Below are 26713 nucleotides of genomic sequence, written 5' to 3'. Positions count from 1 at the left end.
GTTAAGATTGAGATGACTAGTAGACACCAAATAGAGATAATCAGTTGGAAGTTGTGTATACAAATATGAAGCTTAGAAAAGTGGTCAGCATTGAAGTGAAAAACTGCTGTCCATATAGGTATCAGGATGATTATGGTTAGCCATATTACATTAATATTTATTGAACACAATTATCTATTATTTTTGAAGGAAAGGTGGGTAAATAACATAGACTTTTGGACAGTTACTATTACACAATTAAAAAAAATTTTAACATGCGCCTTTACATCACAATGCTTTTCTGTTTGATTTTCCTTATGTGTCAGAAGGATTTAAAAACAAACCCCCGAAAGGTTTTTTGTAATTAAAAAAAAAACATAGAACGTTTATATTGAGCAGGCTTTAATTTTTTTTAATCTTGTCCTTTGAAAAAATAACTCTTGCACTGGTTTGGGTTATCCAAATATTCAAAGCTAAATCCTGGGCTGCATAGATTACAGTTATGTCTCAGCTTGGTAATTTGTAGGAAACTGTGTACTAATGTAGAGCAGATGAAACATGACTACCTTGTATCAAAATGACCTGCATATAAATTAATCAAACAGGCATTGCTTAGATACTACCTTGGCTACAAATTTCTGCAGAAGTTAAATTGATATATTAAAATGCATTCAATTTAGTTTTACTTTGGAAAATATAAGCAAAAATTTACCATCAGAAATATATACTAAGGTTTTAATATGATAGTCTACACAATAAGAAAAAGTTCTTATGGATGGATCTGGGTCATGTTCTTTCTTGTTGATAGTACTGGTAATTTCCATGCATAAATAAAGAATAGAATATGAGATCCATGAACCAGGCTGACTACAGTGAATAATGATTCTATAAAGTTTAAATCTGAATTGCAGTGAAAGCCAGACCTGATGAATGATGAGTAATTTGTAAAACCGACACTTTATGGGACACATCATATTACAGACCATTATACTTGTAAAAAGAAAAAAAACAAAAACCATTTCACAAAATGAGGAAAGATTGTGTTTCAGTTTGTTTCTACTCACGAATTTTTCTCTTGACTAGTTTATATTATAGGTGCCTAGAAACCCATACCGAACTCTGTAATTTTAAATATTGTGTGATGCATGCATGGACTTCTGATATCTTCTCTTATGCTGTATGAAATACAGAGCAAATATGCAATTTGAAAAGGAACGCTTTATAAAGCTGCAGGGGATAAGGCTATGGACATAGAGACTGATTAACTAAAAATGGGTTCTTTTATGAGAATATGATTACTAGCTTCAAGCTTTATGATTTTTTGCTGGAAATACCACTGATTTTCTACAAGCTATTTAAGCAATGGATTTGATATGGAAGAGCAAGCACTAGCCCACAAGTCATGTATATATATATCTTCTAATCTTTGGCTCATTCTCTAATTCAGTAAATCATATAATCTTTTTTAGTTTTAGTTTCCCAATATGTGGAATAGAGATGAAGTGACTGTCATTTCTCATTCAGTATGGTTGTGAGGATAAAATGAGAAAATACATTGATAACATAGATACAAGGAAATAGAATAGTTATAAAAATGCTATTATAGTTTACATTATCTTTAATCACTTAGACCCACGTAATCCAAATAAAATATTTTTATTTTAGTACTTAATGAAAAGCTCAAATGAGTACTTTAAAAAGCAGTCAATTTCTAAAAGACAGCTTTAAATGTGTGTCTTTAAAAGAAATTGGCCTATTTATAGAAATACAAATGAGCATTGGTTTCTCAGTAAATTAAATTTGCAAAGATGTAAGCAGCAAAAGCAATTCTCAGGTTAGAGATTTTTTTAAAAACCAGATGATCCTCATAGGCATATGGAAAAATATTTGTGAATGATTTATGTTATTTCTGAGGTTTGTACATTTTAAAGCTCGTTGTTTACTTATTCAGATTTGTTCGACATCTTAGCAGCTACAGTCAAGCACCACTATTCAACATGGTATGGGCGATGTGGTTGCCTTCAAGCAAAGCAAAACAAGATGATAAAAAAAAAGAAAAGCAAAAAATTTGTCATGTTTAACCCTTATTCTAGGGCAATGACTGTTCTTTTGCTTAATATCTTTATAAACAGAGATATATTGTTTGTTTATTCACTTGTCCATCATCAAATATTTGCTGAGCATCTACTATGTGCTGGGTGGTGGGTACAAAGCAGTAGTAAAGTAGGCAAAGTCTGTCTTCATGGAGTCTGCATCTTATTAATGAAGACAGACAGTGAAGTAAAGAATGAGCCATGCTAACACGTGGAGGAATGAGTGTTTGCAGCACAGAGAACAGCCATTGCAAAGCCCCTGAAAAAAAGCATGTTAAGAATATTGGAAGAACAAAAAGGAGGTCAGTGTGACTAGAGCAGAGTGAGCAAGAGGAACAGCTATACAAATGAAGATGGAGAAGGAAGCAGGGCCAGTTAATGAGGAGGATTTAAGCCCAAGGTAAGAAGATTGTATTTTACAAACTTAGCACGCATAAAACTATTAGATTAACACTTTGTGCCACTCATTTAACATGACTTTTTCCTCAAACATTATACTTAAAATGTAACATGTTGACATAAAATGTAACATTTTGATAATACAGTTTCAGAAAGGCACACTCACCAACTTACTTGTTACAGGTGTTTTATTTAGAGACTAATGTATAGAACAAATATGAATTGTGCACCATGTTCAGATAAACCCATAATGTTTGGCTTTGTATAACTATACGAAACAATAGGTGGGCAGGGATAGCATTTTCTACAATATTTGACCCGTTGAATGAATGTGGTCTATACATGTGTTTCAAGGCATCCTTTAATTCACCTAAATTTCACCCAAAAGTTATTTTCTGTGCTATATCTTATTTTTTCAGTGACAATTGTGTAAGGTGAAAAGGTTGTAAGGAATATGGTACAGAAAGAGGGACTTACCAATAAGAGATGTCTCCTTTGCATTCTTCTCTCCACCACCCACCATTCACTATCAAGACTCTTTCTCCTTGGCTTTTGACTCTTTAAAAAAATGATATCAAATCATATCTATTGTATTCACTTACTTTTAGTTATTATTTATATTAGTTTATTTTAATTATTCAATTAGTATATTTTCAAACTTTGAAAATTGTTTGGGTTTCTTTGGTTGAAATACATTACATCATAATAATTTCCATGAAAATTAATGTTTCTTTAAAAAATTAAACACTTTTTACTTATGACAGAGTGTTATTAAATTAACTTCAGTGAGGGAGAGCTGTGTTCTGAGATGGGAGGCCCATGAAGAGCCCAAATAATTGAATATAGTTGCCTGTTTCAAGTTGACTTGCTCTCTGCAACTCAAGATACAGTGACAAATTTTAAATAGCTATTTATATTGCTAATAATAGCCTGTGACAACCACAAAAATAACAGCAAAAGTTCTGCCTGTAAGGGCACATCATCATGATTACTTAGCGAGGCACAACTGCAGTAAACTTTATATTTATCACAACCCAGGATAGAGGTAGAATACCAACAATTTGAAGATTTAATTTTGCTAAAAATTATTTTTAGAAATGGGCTTTTATTCAGAATCTTCAAATCAATGCTCCCTTTCCTTTGTATTGCAATATATTTTCATAAATTCCTTGTTTTCTCCTTGGAATGCCTTTGAAGTATTCAGGATAAATATTTCTTAATATTCATGTTATATGGAATGTTCTTATCCCCTGTCATTCTTTTCCTTTTGGATCTAAATTTGGAAAGCCCCAATGTGGTTCCCATCAGATATTTATCAGAAGCTTATCTGCTGGATAGAGCTGGGGCTTTGTTTGGCCCCTGTGGTTCTGGCAATGGAGGTCTGCAATTCTTTAGAGAATGTAGCTCCAGCAGATACCTATCTACTCCTCATAGTGAGTTTAAATGGGTTTCACACAACTCAAATTATCCAGTGGTTTTACTGACCCTTTAGCATCAGGGGTCTCTTTTTTCCTACTTGAGCACTGTACCAGTAATATGCTTCCTTTCATTTCAAATACCTGTTAGCCATTTGTATGTCTTCATTGGAGAAATGTCTATTCAAGTCTTTAGTCCATGTTTGAATCAGAATATTGTTTTTTTTTTTTTTTTTTTGCTATTGAGTTGTAGGAGTTCCTTATTTGTTTTGTAAATTAAATCATTATCTGATATATTGTTTGCCAATGTTATCTCTCATTTCATAGGTTGACATTTCGTGCTGTTAACTGTTTTCTTTGCTGTACAGAAGCCTTTCAATTTGATGTAGTCCCATTTATCTATCTTTGATTTTATTGCCTGCATCTTTTGTGTCATATGCATGAAATCATTGCTAAGACCAAAGTCACAAAGCTATTCCCCTATGTTTTCTTCCAGGAGTTATACAATCTCAGGTCTTACATTTAAGTGTTTAGTCCATTCTCATTTATGTGTATGGTGTAAGATGAATCTAATTTCGTTCTTTTTTTTTTTTGAGATGGAGTCTCATTCTGTCACCCAGGATGGAGTGCAGTGGTGCAATCTCAGTTCACTGCAACCTCCACCTCCCGGGTTCAAAGGATTCTCTTACCTCAGCCTCCCAAGTAGCTGGGATTGCAGGCACCCACCACCATGCCTGGCTAATTTTTTTGTATTTTTAGTAGAGACAGGGTTTCACCGTGTTAGCCAGGATGGTCTCGATGTCTCGATCTCCTGACCTTGTGATCCTCCCACCTCAGCCTCCCAAAGTGCTGGGATAACAGGTGTGAGCCACCGCACCTGGCCTAATTTTGCTCTTTTGTATGTCTAGTTTTCCCAACACCATCTTTTGAAGAGACTGTCTTTTCCCCTTTGTGTATTTTTTATATTCTTGCCGAAGATCAGTTGATCATATTTATGTGGATTTACTTTTGGGCTTTCTAGTGTGTTCCATTTGTTCTATATGTCTGCCTTTATAATAGTGTCATTATGTTTTAATTACTTTAGCTCTTAATACATTGTAAAATCAGGGACTATGGTGCTGCTAGCTTTGTGCTTCATGAGATATCACCTCTCATCTATTAGAAAAGCTATTATCAAAAAACAAAAGACAACATGTATTGACAAGGATGCAGGAAAATTGGAACCCTTGTTGACTATTGGTGGAAATGCACAACAGTGCAGTTACTATGGAAAACAGTATGAATATTTCTCAAAAAAGTAAAAGTAAAACTACCATACAATCCAGCAATTTCAGTTCTGGATCTTTATCTGGAAGAATTGAAATCAGGATCTTGAAGCTATATTAGCACTCCAATGTTCATTGCAGCACTATTTATTGCAGGATATGACCAGCAGCCCACAATGCAACGGGGCTCTCTTTGTTCCCAGGCAGATAGGCAGGTTGAAAAATAATCGACACGCACAAGATAGTGAAAGCTGTGTCTGGGGGGGTCACCACCTTCTGGTCCCACAGTGCCAACAACGCACTGGATATACCAGCATTCATTATTAAGTTTAGTGAGGGCGGGGGTAGGTTAGTGAGGAATTTAGGGTCATTTGATTATGAGGTGAGATGGTCACATGGGGAGGAAGTAATTCTTTAACATAACATTTGTAGGTAGAAGTACAGTACATTTGTATATAGAAGTACAGTATACAGAGATAAGAATTTACAATATAGTGTGTGTGTCAGTAATTTCTAACAGAGCCTTAAAACAGAAACACAATCCTTCCATAACCTATGATTAGCAAGATATTAGTCAGCAGTAACAATTGCAACAAAATCTGGTTACAAACAATCCATGGAAACAGGAAGTGAAGCTAGACGACTGGTTAAACCAGAAATTCTCAGAAGGGAGTATGCCTTAACCCTAAAGAGGTCTAGAAGAGCCGTGGCAAGATAAGGGTGTTTATAGTCCTATCTTATCCATATGGACAGGCACCCCCCCATGCGTCCATTTATAGGCTCTCTACAAGGGTCACATTCCATTCCCAGAGCTATGAACACCTGCTTTTCTGGGATAGGAATCTTGGTGATGTGAAACCTCCCTGACTGCATGTCCATTCATAGGCTCTCTGCAGGGGGAAGCACATCACGCACTGTTGGCTCGTTCTGGCAGTCCAACCTGGCATTGTCTTTACACAATCCTGCATGCAATTTTGTATTTACAATAAGCAGGAGCATTTCATCTTTTATTCCGTAGCAATAGTTTCAGGGGGTCTCCCTACAACTATTCATAATAGCCAGGGCATGAAAACAACCTACATGTCTGTCAATGGATAAAGGGATAAAACAAAGGTGGTATATGCATACAATAGAATATTATTCAGCCATAAAAAATGAAATTTTGCAATTTATCACAACATAGATAAACTTGAGAACATTAGGCTAAGTGAAATAAAACAGTAACACAAGAATAAATACTGCATAATTCCACTTATATGAGTTATATAAAAAGTCAAATTTATATAATAAAAGTAAAATTGTGGTTACCAGGTGCTGGGGGAAAGAAGTGGGAAATTACTAATCAACTGGCATAAAGTCTCAATTATGCAAGTCGGGTAAGTTCTAGAGATCTGTTGTAAAATGTTATCCCTAGATTAATAATACTGCATTATACACTTAAAATTTGTTAAGAGGGTAGATTTCATGTTGAGTGAGATCTACTTAATCTACTATAAAAAAAACTAAAATAAAAACGCTCCCTATCACTCATTTGCCTTTTCCTGCCACTAAAAGGTAGCACTTTACTTTTTTTACTTTTCTCTTTGTCTCTCTTCTTTTCTCTCTCCTCCCACCCCTATCTTTATCTCTGTTCTTACATCTCTTTCTTATTTCTACCATTACTCTTGCACTTCAAATCCCTAAGAGACAATCTTTCTGAGTTCATCATGGGCAGAGCTTTTATACCAGACTCTCTTGGGACCCTGGTGAGCCTACAGATGACTGATTTAGTTCATACACTGTTCCCTGACCTAATCTGTTATTCCAAAGAATCAGGATAAAATGATATGAGGCACTGCAACCCAAGATTACAAACTGATTTCTGGGCTCTTGCTCAGAAGGAGGCTGTTGACATAGCAAGAACTTAAGGGTTTTATTTTCAGAATAATCACACACACACACACACACACACACACACACACACACACACACACACACACACACAGTTTCTCTATCAGGATGTACTGTTCCCCCAAAAGACTTCTTGTTTCGGTCACTTCTCAAAGAATTGCTAGATTGCTGTGAGAAAACTGTGTAACATTGTTCATCGTCATTTACTTCCTGATTTTTTTGTACAGTAGAGACATATTCTCTAAGTAGAGGCAGAAATTATTATGCTATTAGGATTAGACAAAGTCAAGAGCATGACTCTGACTCAGAGGATGATTTCCATGTAGTTGAGGTATGCAAGTATAATTTTAGGTCTAAGTTGCTCTTAAACCCCAAAGATGGGAAAGATATTAAGGATGATTTATAAGTTTCTTTTATTCATTGGGAAAAAAAAGTTCTTCTGTCTATAAGGGTAGACTACATGTAGTCTAATAATTAATCTAGTTCCAATAATGATAAAAGTACATTCCTTCAGATAACAATATTGTTATCTTACACTTCTGTTACTAGATTTTTTTTATTTTGGAAATTTTTATAGATAGTGCAATGAGTATACTGATTAAGTTCAAAAGTCCTGCTTAATCTGCTATCAGATATAGCTAGAAGTCTAGGCCCAAGTTTACAAACTTAAATGATTTAAGGACCAAACAGGTAACATAAATAAAAGAAGCAAGCAGAATTTAATATGTGTATAGTAATATGAAGCATCACCAAGCAGAAAACATATGCCATGCATAAAATTATTCAAATTAAAATTTATATTTCTCAAAACCTGAGTGTGGCAAAATAAATACATTCATGAGCCACGTGGGACTTACGGACTTCCAAATTATAGCATCTGCTGCTTTTTTTTTTTTTTTTCAATTAACTCACCTGGTAAGAGAAGAAGAAATAGCTAGATATGGTCCAGCATAGGACAGAATTTCTTTTTTTTTTTTTTTTTCTTTTATTTTTTTTTTTTAATTATACTTTAGGTTTTATGGTACATGTGCACAATGGGCAGGTTTGTTACATATGTATCCATGTGCCGTGTTGGTTTGCTGTACCCATTAACTCGTCATTTAGCATTAGGTATATCTCCTAATGCTGTCCCTCCCCGCTCCCCCAACCCCACAACAGTCCCCGGAGTGTGATGTTCCCCTTCCTGTGTCCATGAGTTCTCATTGTTCAATTCCCACCTATGAGTGAGAACATGCAGTGTTTGGTTTTTTGTCCTTGCGATAGTTTACTGAGAATGATGTTTTCCACTTTCATCCATATCCCTACAAAGGACATGAACTCATCATTTTTTATGGCTGCATAGTATTCCATGGTGTATATGTGCCACATTTTCTTAATCCAGTCTATCGTTGTTGGACATTTGGGTTGGTTCCAACTCTTTGCTATTGTGAATATTGCCGCAACAAACATACATGTGCATGTGTCTTTATAGCAGCATGATTTATAGTCCTTTGGGTATATACCCAGTAATGGGATGGCTGGCTCAAATAGTATTTCTAGTTCTAGATCCCTGAGGAATCGCCACACTGACTTCCACAATGGTTGAACTAGTTTACAGTCCCACCAACAGTGTAAAAGTGTTCCTATTTCTCCACATCCTCTCCAGCACCTGTTGTTTCCTGACTTTTTAATGATGGCCATTCTAACTGGTTTGAGATGGTATCTCATTGTTGTTTTGATTTGAATTTCTCTGATGGCCAGTGATGATGAACATTTTTTCCTGTGTTTTTTGGCTGCATAAATGCCTTCTTTTGAGAAGTGTCTGTTCATGTCCTTCACCCACTTTTTGATGGGGTTGTTTGTTGTTTTCTTGTAAATTTGTTTGAGTTCATTGTAGATTCTGGATATTAGCCCTTTGTCAGATGAGTAGGTTGCGAAAATTTTCTCCCATTCTGTAGGTTGCCTGTTCACTCTGATAGTAGTTTCTTTTGCTGTGCAGAAGCTCTTTAGTTTAATGAGATCCCATTTGTCAATTTTGGCTTTTGTTGCCATTGCTTTTGGTATTTTAGACATGAAGTCCTTGCCCATGCCTATGTCGTGAATGGTATTGCCTAGGCTTTCTTCTAGGGTTTTTATGGTTTTAGGTCTAACATGTAGGTCTTTAATCCATCTTGAATTAATTTTTGTGTAAGGTGTAAGGAAGGGATCCAGTTTCAGCTTTCTACATATGGCTAGCTAGTTTTCCCAGCACCATTTATAGGAAAAAACTACTTTAAAGTTCATATGGAACCAAAAAGAGCCCACATCACCAAGTCAATCCTAAGCCAAAAGAACAAAGCTGGAGGCATCACGCTACCTGACTTCAAACTATACTACAAGGCTACAGTAACCAAAACAGCATGGTACTGGTACCACAACAGAGACATAGATCAATGGAACAGAACAGAGCCCTCAGAAATAATGCCACATATCTACAACTATCTGATCTTTGACAAACCTGACAAAAACAAGCAATGGGGAAAGGATTCCCTATTTAATAAAAGGACAGAATTTCTTAATGTTTATTTAATTTAAAAAGATCAAGCCATGCTTATGAAAAGAAAAATGTTACAAATTATAGAGGAGAAGAGGAATAATGAATTGAACCAGTGCCAAACCTAGAGGAGAACTTTGGAGATGGACATTTAACCTTATATGAGTGGATTATTTTCCTCTGAGATTCAGTGAACATTTCATGTCTCAAGGCTGTTCAAAACTAATCTCAATGAGGCCTCCTATGATCAGGTAATTTACTATTGCAAGCACCTAGCATTGCTGATCCCTGTAACCTTGCTCCATTTTTCTACTTAGCTTTTACATTAATACTGACCCATGACACTAATATATATAATAACATTTATCCATTATTATTATATAACAATTTATGTATGTCTTGTAGTCATTGCTTAATGTCCATTATCCTTGCTAGGATGTAAGTTACATGAAAATCTTCATTAGTTTTAGCTTCTGATATATCCTAAGGTCCTAGAAATAGACCTTGAAACATGAAAGGTGCTCAGTAAAGATTTCTCGAGTGAATGAAGAAAATGTAACTAAACATAGGTATGAATAATTATTGGTAACAAATACATTTACTATTGAGTGACTTCATATTCTTGCAAAATGAAGAAAGGTAATCTGCTCAAAGATAAGGAAGTGAAATACTACCAGGATCTTTGAGTAGAATGCTGAAGTTACTAATACCTTAAGAACTAAAACCATGAACAGAAAATCTTCTGCTCTGCTCCATTGAAACTCTTTCTGAAGCTGAAACTAATTTTGTAATGACCAGCTTGATTCTATGATTTTCCTCTAGCAGTACCCTGGCAAAAAAATCATGTGCTTAAATTGAACTAAAGTAGTGGATTAGTGGATTGGAAGTGGTCCAAACCACAGAATATTAACAATGATTCAAGCTCTTATACATTGCAGAGTCTACAGATGGAAGTAATGCCAATGTAAGACATTAGCCTGGAAGAAAATTAAGGCTTTCTTAAGCACAAAGAGATATCAGAGAGGCAGCAAGCAAGTATACCTGGAAAAAGGCATGGGAACACTGTGGTTAGAGTAGCCTTTGGTAAAATCAAGTTTTAAGAAAGCTTAGATCTGTTTAGATCATTGCTGTATGATGTACTCAGAGGTACTTGGCACAGAGTAGATGCTTAATGCATTCTTGTGGGATGAATGGTGGGGTCCAAATTGTGATCATGAGAGTAGGTTCCTATGAAGGAGGACAAGTAATATAAATATAATTATATGTAACATATATTATATAACAGGGTGTCCATTCCATTAAGAGAAATGAAATAATGTCTTTTGCAACAACTTGGATGTTAGACAAGTGATATATATATATATATATATATATGTATATATATATATATATAATTTTTTTTTTTTTTTTGATAGAGTCTCACTCTGTCACCCAGGCTGGAGTCCAGTGGTATGATCTCAGCTCACTGCTGCCACCTCTGCCACCCAGGTTCAAGCGATTCTCCTGCCTCAGCCTCCTAAGTAGCTGGGATTACAAGCATCTGCCACCGCACCCAGCTAATTTTTGTAGTTTTTAGTAGAGATGGAGTTTCATCATCTTGGCCAGGCTGGTCTTGAACTCCTGACCTCATGATCCACCCACCTCAGCCTCCCAAAGTGCTGGGATTACAGGGGTGAGCCACCGTGCCCAGACGAGGACAAGTAATATTTTTTTGATAAGAGGTAGAAGAATATAATCAGATTGCAGAATAATTTACACCCAACCTTAGATGAGTCTGTGATGATGTGGGAATAAAAACAGGCAGAACAATGATGGCCCAGTGTTAAAGACCTTGAATAGCAAGAACATATGGCCAGAAGGTAGGTTAAGTAGAAGTTAGAATGATATAATCTTGAAAGAAAACAGTTTTCTACATGAAATTTCTCCATGAAATGATCTTGAAGTGACAAAATCTGTTTGGTGCATATTAATTTTGTCTACAATGCCTGAAATACAGGAGTATGGCTGATACACCAAATTCTTCTTCAAAAGTTACAGCAGGAAAAAGTCAAATTTTATTTAAGGCAAAGGAGTAGAAGTAGCATTCTGTGAACAATTTGAAGTATAAGACTGATTTCCAGTGGAACAATTTCTCTAGATGGGGCAAGGAAAAGAACTGAGAGGCTGAGGAGAGGATAAGAGGAAATTATGTTTTTGTTGCATTTGCTTTTCGGGTCTTAGTCATGAATTCTTCACCTAGGCCAATATCTGAAAGAGTTTTTCCACTGTTGTCTTCTAGAATTTTTATAGTTGCATGTGTTATACTTAACTCTTTGATTCATCGTGAGTTGATTTTTGTATAAGGTGAGAGATAAGGATTCAGTTTCATTCTTCTACATGTGGCTTGCCAGTTTTCCCAGCACCATGTATTAAATAAGGCATCTATTCCATTAAGGGGAATGAAATAATGTCTTTTGCAACCACTTGGATGGAACTGGAGGCCATTATTCTAAGTGAAGTAATACAGGAGTGGAAAACCAAAAACTGTATGTTCTCATTTATAAGTGGGATCTGAGCTATGGGTACACAAAGGCATGCAGAGTGATATAATAGACTTTAGGGACTCAGAGGGGGAAGGGTGAGAGATGGGCTAGTAATAAAAAAACTATGCATTAGGTACAATGTACACTACTCAGGTAATGTGTACACTAGAATTTCAGAATTCAAGGCTATATAATTGATCCATGTAACAAAAAAACCACTTATACCCCCAAAGCTATTAAAATAAAAAATAAATAAATGCATACATACATACGAAGATGAAATTGTTGGGGGGGGGATGAAATTCATTTGATGATAAACCATAAAGGAGACTGGACAATCATAACATACCAGTATCCCTGGAAAAGTATTACGACGCTTCTCTTATAAGGGCAGTGCCCAGTGCTTTGAGAGAATTCAAACTGTATTTTAGTGGCATTAGTATTTATTATTTGTAACTAAAACAAAGGTACTGTTATGCTCTGAGTATATCACTATAATTCATATTTATTTATTGAGCATCAGTATAAGCACTCTATTGCATTATCAAAATTAATTCTTATCCTATGAGATGGCTATTATTATCCGCAGACTGGAGCTTAGGGAGGAAGAGTAACTTGCCGGAAGCGATAGATACCAAATGGATGAACTGGGACTTAACAAGGAAGTTTGAATTCAGAGCCCTCATTTTTAACCACAGATACATCTGCCATGCTTGAAATTCCCAGGTTCTTTAACTCTTAATACAAAATACATTTTCCTTCTTAATTTAGTTCCAGGTTTTCAGGGTACTAGAACGTACGTTCCAAGTGCTTACTGCTAGCCTCCCTGAGGAACATAAACATGAAACTGGAAGCTAATAATCAACTTTGAAAAGTTTCACTGAGGCTACAACATACTGTTATTTTAAAATGGAAACCCTAAATCATTTGAAATTTCTGTGGGGCAAATATATTTTTAAAAAAACTTCTCTGAAAACAGTGGACACGCTCGTATTGGGAAAGGGAGTAAAGAGGAGAACTGACCTTTATATGCCTACTATGTATTTCAGACACATGATTCATACGACTAATCTAATTAAATTATCATAAAAATTGTGTGAGGTATGTATTTAAATGAGGAAACTGAGGTCCAGAAAGGTTAAGGCCATACATTTATCAAGTCATAGAACTGGGTTTTTTTTTTTTTTAATCAAGTGCAGAATATTTGAAAACCTCCATTTTCTTCCAGTACTCTATGCTTCCCCACAGGAATATGACCCTGTTGGTAGAATTTAGCCCTGTAATCACATTTTATGATAAATTCTACATAGCTAAAAAGGCATCTGATTAAATATAGGGTTGTCATATGGTTTTAATACACACAGTAGATTAAAATAAATTTTATTTGCCTCTCTAAAAAAAAGAAATATATGAGTAGTTTATTTTTATTTTTTGTTGTTGTTGTTTTTGTTATTGTTTTTTGCTTTTCTTTATTATTATTATTATATTATTATTATTATTATACTTTAAGTTTTAGGGTACATGTGCACAATGTGCAGGTTTGTTACATATGTATCCATGTGCCATGTTGGTGTGCTGCACCCATTAACTCGTCATTCAGCATTAGGTATATCTTCTAATGCTGTCCCTCCCCACTCCCCCCACCCCACAACAGTCCCCAGAGTGTGATGTTCCCCTTCCTGTGTCCATGTGTTCTCATTGTTCAATTCCCATCTATGAGTGAGAACATGCAGTGTTTGGTTTTCTGTCCTTGTGATAGTTTACTGAGAATGATGGTTTCCAGTTTCATCCATGTCCCTACAAAGGACATGAACTCATCTTTTTTCATGGCTGCATAGTATTCCATGGTTTATATGTGTCACATTTTCTTAATCCAGTCTATCGTTGTTGGACATTTGGGTTGGTTCCAAGTCTTTGCTATTGTGAATAGTGCCGCAATAAACATACGTGTGCATGTGTCTTTATAGCAGCATGATTTATAGTCCTTTGGGTATATACCCAGTAATGGGATGGCTTGGTCAAATGGTATTTCTAGATCTAGATCCCTGAGGAATCGCCACACTGACTTCCACAATGGTTGAACTAGTTGACAGTCCCACCAACAGTGTAAAAGTGTTCCTATTTCTCCACATCCTCTCCAGCACCTGTTGTTTCCTGACTTTTTAATGATGGCCATTCTAACTGGTGTGAGATGGTATCTCATTGTGGTTTTGATTTGCATTTCTCTGATGGCCAGTGATGATGAACATTTTTTCATGTGTTTTTTGGCTGCATAAATGTCTTCTTTTGAGAAGTGTCTGTTCACGTCCTTCACCCACTTTTTGATGGGGTTGTTTGTTTTTTCTTGCAAATTTGTTTGAGTTCATTGTAGATTCTGGATATTAGCCCTTTGTCAGATGAGTAGGTTGCGAAAATTTTCTCCCATTCTGTAGGTTGCCTGTTCACTCTGATGGTAGTTTCTTTTGCTGTGCAGAAGCTCTTTGGTTTAATTAGATCCCATTCATCAATTTTGGCTTTTGTTGCCATTGCTTTTGGTGTTTTAGACATGAAGTCCTTGCCCATGCCTATGTCCTGAATGGTAATGCCTAGGTTTTCTTCTAGGGTTTTTATGGTTTTAGGTCTAACATGTAAGTCTTTAATCCATCTTGAATTAATTTTTGTATAAGGTGTAAGGAAGTGATCCAGTTTCAGCTTTCTACATATGGCTAGTCAGTTTTCCCAGCACCATTTATTAAATAGGGAATCCTTTCCCCATTTCTTGTTTTTGTCAGTTTTGTCAATGGTCAGATGGTTGTAGATGTGTGGTATTATTTCTGAGGGCTCTGTTCTGTTCCGTAGGTCTATATCTCTGTTTTGGTACCAGTACCATGCTGTTTTGGTTACTGTAGCCTTGTAGTATAGTTTGAAGTCAGATAGCGTGATGCCTCCAGCTTATAGTTTCTCTAAATAAACTATTCAGACAAATTAAGGTATTATTACTATCTCCCTTACTTTTCACAATTTCTTACCTTTTCTTCATATCTCTTCCTCCTGAAAAGCTCCAAGGTATTTGTCTTTCATCCATCACCTAAAGAGTGTGAATCTGTTTACCTGGGTCATAGGAAATAGGAGAACATGGGATGGCTTTCTAGCTGATGTATCGCTAGTTCACTGCCAGCCCTTTCTGCTGGTGTCCTCCCTGCAGCTCTATCTTGTAGTATACTTGAAAAGCACTGTACCCCACAAACCCCCCCCCCCAGAGTTCCCTGCTGTTGGAAAATCTAGGAGGCATGTCCCTTCCTCAACTATCCCTCCTTCAGCAATAGGTCTACTCTTTATTCTCAGCTGATAAGATCCTTTGGCCCCAGTGAGTGGTTTCTTGATGCAGGGTGGGATGACTTGCAAATTTGCTAGTATCCATGGCCTACTCTAGCTTACTGGAAACTGAGGATTTCCTGTAAAACAACAGCTGCTTTACAAGAAACTGGAGGCAAGTTTTATCCTGTGTAGTTTAGCTATAATGCTCTGTCTTCCTTCCATGTGTGTGTCCCATACTTCAGCCGCCTCCTCTGTGCTCAGTGAACTATAATGGTAAACTACCTTCGGTCCTTATGTTTAGAACCATTCCCTGACCCCAATTTCAGAAAAATTTTCTGGTGGTTGAGAGAATATTTTCAAGGGAAGATTCATGTATGAATCAGACATCCCAATGAAAGAAGCCCCATGAATATAAAAATGAAAATGCCAACAATGTGACTTACCTCCTATGTTCTGAATGTTTGTGCTCACCCACCACTCAGTTTCTATGTTGATACCTAATCCCCAGTGTAATAGTATTAAGAGGAGGGGCCTTTGGGAGGGGGGTCATGAGATCAAAGCCTTTATGAATGGGGTTACAGTCTTATAAAAACAAGTTCAAGGGAGCTTGTGTGCCCTTCCACCAAGTGTGAAGAGGTAGAAGTCACCATCTATGAAGCAGAGAGCTAGCACTCAGCAGACATTTAATCTGTTGGTGCCTTGATCTTGGACTTCCCAATGGCAAGACTGAGAAATAAATATTTGTTATTTATAAATTACCGAGTCCTAAGTATTTTGTTATGGCAATCTGAATGAACTGAGACACCTCCCCCAACAGAAAATGCAAAAAATTCTAATAAACCAAAAAGACTAATTTATCCTAGAAAACCCCTCTCTTTCTTCCAAATTCTTTTAATCATCTTCTCCTGCAGGTGGGTGAGGATCGATGCATTATATTTGTCTTGTTTCATCAATTGTCCCTGTCTTAATGCAGAGAATATCTAAATACACCTGAGCCATTTATATTCCATTTTCAGTTAAAACTGGCTTGGGATTGTCAGAAGAGAAGGAATAGTGGCATGAATCTACTGCCACAGATAAATATTTTGTTTGTCAATCAATTACCTATGATATATAAAGGGCACTTCTTTATGCTTCATAAAGAGGAGCTTAGAGAAGAAAGGGGCAGGTTGTGGCTATGTAGAAGCTGAAACAGAGAAATTAGGAGGCTATTGTGGAGAATCAAGTAAAATAATAAATTGGACTAATTAAAACTACCTTGTATTTTCTTCCACAGAGGGACTACCAGAGAAATAGGTACTTGTAGACACTGAATGTTTCTTCTTTGTTCATTTATCACTTTTGAGGAGACATGGCTGTTCTCTAAGCCTTGAGAGTATTAGTCTATTCTCATGCTGCTATTAAAGACATGCCTGAGACTGGGTAATTTATACAGGGAAGTGGTTTAATTGATTCACAGTTCAACATGGCTGGGGAGGCCTCAGGACACCTACAGTGATGGCAGAAGAAGAAGCAAACACATCCTTCCTCAAATGGTAATAGCAAGAAGAAAGAGAGCAGAACCAAGGGGGAAGCTCTTTATAAAACCATCAGATCTTGTGAGAACTCACTCACTCTCATGATAGCAACATGAGGGCAACCACCCCTATGATTAAATTACCTCACACAGGGCCCCCTCCCACCACATGTGGGGATTATGTGAATTACAGTTCAAGATGAGATTTGGGTGGGGACACAGCCAAATGATATCATTGGGTATACCCTGAGGACAAGAACAAGGAACCAGTGCTGGAAAAAGTTGTACTGAAAACAGCATTTTAGAGGTATTAAGTTTATTTTGGAGTTATACAAGCTAGTATAAATACTAACATGAAATTGTTTTAAGCAAAGCATTTCTCCACAGGCCTTTGAAATGTCTGACTAGGCACTTAATGGTTGAATTTTATTATTGGTTTAAATAAGGTATAAACCCTGAAAGAAAACTGCAGGAAATCTAGAATCTGGGATATAAATATGTAAGCAATAGCTAGCTAGTTTGCAACTTTAAATAGATGGATTTGACACACTGCTAGAGTCTGAATGTGTATGTCCACACACCAAATTCACATGTTGAAATCTTAACCTCCAAGGCAATAATCTTAGGAGGTGGAGCCTTGGAGGTGATTAGGTCATCAGCATGAAACACTTCAAAACAGGTTTAGTGCCTCTGTAGTGACCTCAAAGAGACCACTTCCCCCATCTGCCTTGTGAGGTTACATTGAGAAGACAGTGGCCTATAAGGAAGTAGGTCCTCAGACACTAAATCCACTGACACCTTGATCTTGAACTTCCCAGCCTCCAGAACTCTGAACAATAAATTACTTCTGTTTCTTAGCTACTCAGTCTATGGTATTTTGTTGTAGCAGCCTGAATAGACTAAGACACACTTGAATTTTGAAGTTTTAAAAATCTGATCGTGTGTCATTTAGGACAAGTTGTATAGATATTACTTAACAATTTCAGTTGATTTTTTATTACAGAAAATGGAAAAAATGGATGGTAATATTGTCTCCATTTTAACAACTTCAAAATATACATTATTTAATTTTAGGAGGTAAGGTCAGAAAATAATAAAATAGAACTCCTCTACCTTCATCAAAATGAGTAGAAAATGTAATTATTATTTTATCTTGAATAGTTGCATGATGTCAATACCTTAAAAGTTTTAGTGCCAAATTCATTTTTTTGGTATACATATACAGTGAGTAATGAATTTAGAATCAAACCTTATTGCACACACATGCTCACACATATACACACGTACTCATGCATGTACACACCCTAAAAACCCTGACAGGGCCCTTAGGATCAGGACAATAACCTGGTATGCACATTTTTATAATACAAATTTGTCAGTTTGACAAGTTTTCTTCCCTTATTAAGTCTCCATCCCATTTGTATGTTAGTCTTTCCTTATAAAAATACACAACAGTTCAGAATGGCATAAGTGCAGGGTAGACCTGATAGTGCGATTGATCATAGCTGAGCTGAATTAAGAAACTAGAATTACAGAAATTTGCTTTGGTTAAACTGGGGCTAGAGATCTTAGTGTTTTACCTACTTGGCCTCTTGCTTTCATTTTTTGAGAGACTCAGTTCCAAGTATTGTACTTTTCCTGCAGAGTATAAGTGATGGTAGTGAAAGTGCAGGGGTGGCAGTCAACAATAACATAGACTTGATGGGTGGATGGGCATGTATGTCTACCTGACTGCTGTACCTTCACCATGCTTAAACACCACTACACCTTGCTTCCCATTAGTCTGAAATATATACATATTTTGCTAGATATGGCTTGGAAGAATAAAATGACTGGTCATTATTCATGTCACTTTCATAGAAACAGTCCCTCTAGAACCTTACAACTCAGAGTGTGGTCCACAGAAGGAAAACATCAACCTGACCTGGGAGCTTAATTTAGGAAGGCAAAATCTCAGGCCCTGCCTCCACCCTACCGAATCAGAATCTTCATCTTACTAAAGTGCTTAGGTGATTTTATTATATACTAACATTTTTAAATCTGTGCTCTAAAATAGTGGTTCTCAACAATGGTTACGCATTAGAAACTTCTAGGGCACTTTAGAAAACATATTAGAACCAGTGCCCTTCTTCAGATGAATTAATACGAATAAGAAGGCTGGACTCTGGGAATCAGCCTTCGTGACATAATAGGAAATATATATTTGATCTCTGTCCCTAATTCCTAGCAAAGAGTTTCTAAAACTCACATAACTTTGAGTGAAAGGGGTGAGAGGAACGTATTTTGTTATAGTATTCAGTCATACTCCTCAGCTAGGAGTATCTTTCTTTATAATATTTGGTCTTATTCACTGGTTCCTGACACAAGGTCTTTGAAGATTTTGGAAGCTCCCAAGTGTTAAGAGTATGTCTTTTTGTGTGTTAATGAGATGACTGGTGGCTAGAGGTCCTTGGATAATTTTAGGATAGAGCTGGTCACCAGAAACTGTAAAATCTTAGACTATTTAGCTTTGTTCCCCATCCTCTGGGGAGTGGAGCGTGGCTAGAGATGGAGTTAATAATCCATGATGCCTATGTGATTAAGGCTCTATACAAATCCCTAAACTAAAAGGTTTGGAGAGCTTCTGGGGTGGTGAACACAGGGAAGTACCAGGAGGGTGACACACCAAAACAGGGAATAGAATTCCACACCCCTTCCCACATACCTCACTCTATGTACCTGTTCATCTGTGTCCTTTGTAATATACTTCATAATAAACGTGAAATAAATAAATGCTTCTCCGAGTTCTGTGAACCATTATAGCAAGTTATCAAACATGATGTGGAGGTTGTGGGAATCCCCAGCTTATAGCCAGTTGGTTAGAAATACAGGTGACAACCTGGGCCTTGCAATTGGTGTCTGAAGTGGAGGCAATCTTGTAAGTGGAGCCCCTAATCTGTGTGTCTATACTAACTCTCAATAGTTAGGATCACAGTTAAGTTGTAGGACACCCCGCTGGTGTCCGCAGAAAAGTGGAGAATTGCTTGGCGTGGAAAACCCACACATCTGGTGTCAGAAGGGAAGTGTAAGTAGATAAATAGTTGTGTTTTAACATTAGAAAAAATGTTTCCCTGGTGATTTTAAGTTCTCTAAGTTATGAATCACTAGAGGGCTTAAAACCCAAGAGTGTCAACATTGATTCCAGATACCTTATATGTTATATTCCATCTGTGCCAACTGATATAATATGAGAACAAGAACAAAGGAAGTCTAGCAGGGTAACTAGACTGAACTTACTGGGGCAATCTTCTGCCTGGAAGAGTGGCGGGCTCCATCACCCATGCCAACAAAGGCTCTCTGAATTAAGAGCCAAAAGTTGTAGACTAGAGGTTAGATAGAACTCAATGACTCCACATGATTTGACATGGAACTCTACAGTTACAATATTCGTGTGACATATTTTTTTCTGAGGCTGCATTTCGGCAGAGAGAAGATTATGTAGAAAGAATCTATAAGGCACAGAGGTGCAGCAACAATTCTAGAAGCTCAAAGTTACTCTTGTAATGACTGCTCTTAGGGTGGTAAGCTCCTAATCTAAAAGAACCTAATTATTTTCTAAACTTTGAATTATGGGATACAGTCTCCTAGATTTGCCTAAACTGTCTATTTTCTTTGCTACGCATGAAACTGAATAATGTATATTCCTGGTCTGGATAATCTACATAAGAAAACAGGGAAAGATATTTTTTTTCTTGACTGCACATCTTGTTTCCTTGTTCCTTTTTCTTTTGATCAGCTTGAATACCTGTAATATCAAACTTGTGCTGACTTCCAGAAGGCAGGGCAATCTCAATTGAGAATGACATTTCTGCTAGACATTTTAAATAAAGTATATGATTCAGTTCTCCAGAGAAACAGACCGAATAGGATATATGTAGATATACAGGAAGATTTATTGTGATTTATTGTAAGGGGTTGGTTCATGCAATTATAGAGGCTAATAAGTCATCATATACAGAATCACCCAACTACTTGCTTCTTATAAGTGGTTAATTAGGAGTATTCAATGCATATATTTTGGGTGTCTATAAACAATTCACACTGTGTACTACTAGTGCTGTCTTTACTACTAGAGATTGTTACCAGCATCTTTAAATCGAATCAGACTAGAAAGCCAATTCCAAAACCCTAGAACTAATTCAGAAAACTTACTCTTAAAATTCTGTTCCTCTAGAACCACTTTTGCTACCAAAATCTACATTACTCTAGGTTCTCTAGATAAACAAAAAACAGTATCTATACCTATATACATATACATATCCATTTATAGACACTGCATGACATTGCACTCAACAATAGACTCCATAAGTGATGGTGGTTCCATAAGATTTTAATGGAAGTGCTCTATTCAGATGTACCATTTTTTATCTTTTACACTGTATTTTTACTGTACTTTTTCTATGTTTCGATATGTTTAGGCACATAAATACTTACCATTGTGTTACAATTGCCTACAGTATTCAATATAGTAACATGCTGTACAGGTTTGTAGCCTAGGAGCAATAGGGTTTAAGACATAGCCTAGGTGTGTAATAGGCTATACCATCTAGGTTTGTATAAGTACACTCTATGATGTTCACACTGATGAAATTGCCTAACAACACATTTCTTAGAGCATGTCTTCATTGTTAAGTGATGCATCTCTCTCTCTCTCTCTGTGTGTGTGTGTGTGTGTGCGTGTGTAGTCCTTCCTCAGTATCCATGATAGATTGGTTTTAGGACCCCTTGCAGGCACCAAAACCTGTGGATCCTCAAGTCACTTATATAAAATGGCATCGTGTTTGCATACAAGTTATGCTCATCCTCCTGTATACTTTGTCATCTCTAGATTACTCATAATACCTAATATAATGTAAATGCTGTGAAAGTAATTGTTGTACTGTATTGTTTAGGAAATAATGACTAAAGAAAAATCTGTAAATGTTCAGTATATATGCAACTACTCATTTTTTCTCAAATATTTTCTATCCAGCTGGTTGAATCTGTGAATATAGAACTCACAGATATGAAGGGACGGCTGTACACATACACATGCATAAACACACACACATATGGATAAATAGATATAGATATGTAGAGATATATAGAGACATTGTGAAGGGTTGGCTCATGCCATTTTGGAGGTTAAGAAGGCCCATGATCTGCCACCTGCAAGGTGGAGACCCAGGATAGCCTGTGATAGATATAGTTCCGGTCCAAACCTGAACATTTGATAACCAGAGGAGCCAACAGCATAAGTCTCAGTCTAAAGGCTGGACAACTGACAGCACCAATATCAGAGGGAGACATATGTCCCAGCTCAAGCAGACAGCGGATTCTCCCTTCCTCCACCTTTTTGTTCTATTTAGGCCCTTAACAGATTGGATTATACCCATTACATTGGTTAGGGCAATTTTATTTTCACTCAGTCTACAGATTCAAATACCAGTCTTTCAGAAACACTCTCATAGATACACCCAGAAATAATGTTTTATGAGCTATCCAGACATCCCTTAGCCTAGTCAAGTTGACACATACAATTAACTATCACACAAAGCCTTTTCTTTCTCTTTGTTGCTCCATTTCGATCATCTTTATATCAGAACCCTTCAAGAAATCTTGTGGCTGGCTTACAGATGCTGCATTCCAAGTGCTTAGAAAACCTGTAGCTGGGCATGGTGGCTCCAGCCTGTAATCCCAGCATTTTGGGAGGCCGAGGTGGGTGGATCACCTGAGGTCAGGGGTTCGAAACAAGCCTGTCCAACATGGTGAAACCCCATCTCTACTAAAAATACAAAAAAATTAGCCAGGTATGGTAGCAGGCACCTGTAATCCCAGCTACTCTGGGAAAAAAATGTATCCATTAGATTTTTTACCAAATTTTATGCATTAGCCCTTAACAAGGAAGTAATCTAAAAGGTGTGCTTTGGAGCAAGGTAAAAATGACTAATTTTAGCTTTAAAATTTTGTTTAAGGTAAGCTCATTATTTTAAGAGAAAACTCTGCCCTACCTAAGGACTAAAACAAATCTTGTATTCTGTACATTAGAAGACTCTTTCTAAAATACTCTAAATAAAAGTGTTATTTTGATTCAAAGCTTCCCATTTCCCCCATGTCATTAAGAGTGGGTTAGATTCAAGAGGGGGGCAGTTCCAAGATGGCCAATTAGGAACAGCTCCAGTCTACAGCTCCCAGTGTGAGCGACGCAGAAGACGGGTGATTTCTGCATTTCCAACTGAGGTATACTGGGTTCATCTCACTGGGGCTTGTCAGACAGTGGGTGCAGGACAGTGGGTGCAGCCCACGGACCATGAGCCGAAGCAGGGCAAGGCATCACCTCACGTGGGAAGTGCAAGGGGTTGGGGAATTCCTTTTCCTAGCCAAGGGAAACCGTGACAGACGGCACCTGGAAAATCAGGTCACTCCTACCCTAATACTACACTTTTCCAATGGTCTTAGCAAATGGCACACCAGAAGATTATATCCCATGCCTGGCTCGGAGGGTCCCATGCCCATGAAGCCTTGCTCACTGCTAGCACAGCAGTCTGAGATCAAACTGCTAGGCAGCAGCGAGCCTGGGGGTGGGGCATCCACCATTGCTGAGGCTTGAGTAGGTAAATAAAGCTGCCAGGAAGCTCAAACTGGGTGGAGACCACCTCAGCTCAAGGAGGCCTGCCTGCCTCTGTAGACTCCACCTCTGGGGGCAGGACATAGCTGAACAAAAGGCAACAGAAACTTCTGCAGACTTAAATGCCCCTGTCTCACAGCTTTGAAGGGATTAGTAGTTCTCCCAACATGGAGTTTGGGATCTGGGAATGGACAGACTGCCTCCTCAAGTGGGTCCCTAATCCCCAAGTAGCCTAACTGGGAGGCACCCCCAAGTAGGGGCAGACTGACACCTCACATGGCTGCGTGCCCCTCTGAGACAAAGCTTCCAGAGGAACAATCAGGGAGCAACATTTGCTGTTCTGCAGTATTTGTGGTTCTGCAGCCTCTGCTGGTGATGTCCAGGCAAACAGGGTCTGGAGTGGACCTCTAGCAAACTCCAACAGACCTGCAGCTGAGGGTCCTGACTGTTAGAAGGAAAACTAACAGAAAGGACATCCACACCAAAACCCCATCTGTACATTACCATCATCAAAGACCAAAGGTAGATAAACCCACAAAGATGGGGATAAACCAGAGAGAAAACTGAAAATTCTAAAAATTTCAGTGCCGCTTCTCCTCCAAAGGAACACAGCTCCTTGCCAGCAATGGAACAAAGCTGGATGGAGAATGACATTGACGAGTTGAGAGAAGAAGGCTTCAGAAGATCGGTAATAACAAACTTCTCCAAGCTAAAGGAGGATGTTCAAACCCATCGCAAAGAAGCTAAAAGCCTTGAAAAAATAGATGAATGGCTAACTAGAATAAACAGCATAGAGAAGATCTTAAATGACCTGATGGAGGTGAAAACCATGGCATGAGAACTACATGACGCATGTACAAGCTTCAGTAGCTGATTCGATCAAGTGGAAGAAAGGGTATCAGTGATTGAACATCAAATGAATGAAATGAAGTGAGAAGAGAAGTTTAGAGAAAAAAGAGTGAAAAGAAATGAACAAAGCCTCCAAGAAATATAGGACTACATGAAAAGACCAAATCTATGTCTGATTGGTGTACCTGAAAGTGAAGGGGTGAATGGAACCAAGTTGGAAAACACTCTTCAGGATATTATCCAGGAGAACTTCCCCAACCTAGCAAGGCATGCCAACAGTCAAATTCAGGAAATACAGAGAATGCCACAAATATACTCCTCGAGAAGAGCAACTCCAAGACACATAATTGTCAGATTCACCACGTTGGAAATGAAGGAAAAAATGTTAAGTGCAGCCAGAGAGAAAGGTCGGGTTACCCAAAAAGGGAAGCCCACCAGACTAACAGCAGATCTCTTGGAAGAAACCCTACAAGCCAGAAGAGAGTGGAGGCCAATATTCAAAATTCTTGAAGAAAAGAATTTTCAACCCAGAATGTCATATCCAGCCAAACAAAGCTTCATAAGTAAAGGAGAAATAAAATCCTTTTCAGACTAGCAAATGCTGAGAGATTTTGTTGCCACCAGGCCTGCCTTACAAGAGCTCCTGAAGGAAGCACTAAACAAGGAAAGGAACAACTGGTATCAGCCACCAAAAAAACATGCCAAATTGTAAAGACCATCAATGCTAGGAAGAAACTGCATCAACTAATGAGCAAAATAACCAGCTAACATTATAATGACAGGATCAAATTTACACATAACAATATTAACCTCAAATGTAAATGGGCTGAATGCTCCAATTAAAAGACATAGACTGGCAAATTGGATAAAGAGTCAAGACCGACCAGTGTGCTGTATTCAGGAGACCCATCTCACCTGCAGAGACACACATAGGTTCAAAATAAAGGGATGGAGGAAGATCTACCAAGCAAACGGAAAACAAAAAAAAAAGCAGGGGTTGCAATCCTAGTCTCTGATAAAACAGACTTTAAACCAACAATGATCAAAAGAGACAAAGAAGGCCATTACATAATGGTAAAGGGATCAATTCAACAAGAAGAGCTAACTATCCTAAATATATATGCACCCAGTACAGGAGCACCCAGATTCATAAAGCAAGTCCTTAGAGACCTACAAAGAGACTTAGACTCCCACACAATAATAATGAGAGACTTTAAAACCCCACTGTCAACATTAGACAGATCAACGAAACAGAACGTTAACAAGGATATCCAGGAATTGAACTCAGCTCTTCACCAAGCAGACCTAATAGACATCTGCAGAACTTTCCACCCCAAATCAAGAGAATATACATTCTTCTCAGCACCATATCACACTTACTCTGAAATGGACCACATATTAGGAAGTAAAGCACTCCTCAGCAAATGTAAAAGAACAGAAATTATAATCAACAGACTCTCAGACCACAGTGCAATCAAACTAGAACTCAGGATTAAGAAACTCACTCCAAACCACTCAACTACATGGAAACTGAACAACCTACTCCTGAATGACTACTGGGTACATAACAAAATGAAGGCAGAAATAAAGATGTTCTTTGAAACCAATGAGAACAAAGACACAACATACCAGAATCTCCGGGACACATTTAAAGCCGTGTGTAGAGGGAAATTTATAGCACTAAATGCCCACAAGAGAAAGCAGGAAAGATCTAAAACTGACATCCTAACATCACAATCAAAAGAACTAGAGAAGCAAGAGCAAACACATTCAAAAGCTAGCAGAAGGCAAGAAATAACTAAGATCAGAGCAGAACTGAAGGAGATAGAGACACGAAAAACCCTTCAAAAAATCAATGAGTCCAGCAGCTGGTTTTTTGAAAAGATCAACAAAATTGATAGACTGCTAGCAAGACTAATAAGGAAGAAAACAGAGAAGAATCAAATAGATGCCATAAAAAATGATGAAGGGGATATCACCACTGATCCCACAGAGATGCAATCTACCATAAGAGAATAATCTAAACATCTCTACACAAATAAACTAGAAAATCTAGAAGAAATGGATAAATTCCTAGACAAACACACCCTGCCAAGACTAAACCAGGAAGAAATTGAATCCCTGAATAGACCAATAACAGGCTCTGAAATTGAGGCAATAATTAAGCACATACCAACCAAAAAAAGTCCAGGACCAGATGGATTCACAGCTGAATTCTACCAGATGTACAAAGAGGAGCTGGTACCATTCCTTCTAAAATTATTCCAATCAATAGAAAAAGAGGGAATCCTCCGTAACTCATTTTATGAGGTCAGCATCATCCTGGTACC

The sequence above is a fragment of the Symphalangus syndactylus genome, chromosome 9 (genome assembly GCF_028878055.3).
Source record: "Symphalangus syndactylus isolate Jambi chromosome 9, NHGRI_mSymSyn1-v2.1_pri, whole genome shotgun sequence".
Classification (NCBI taxonomy): domain Eukaryota; kingdom Metazoa; phylum Chordata; class Mammalia; order Primates; family Hylobatidae; genus Symphalangus; species Symphalangus syndactylus.
The sequence above is the reverse complement of the archived record's forward strand: the minus strand, read 5'-3'. Positions refer to the sequence as shown.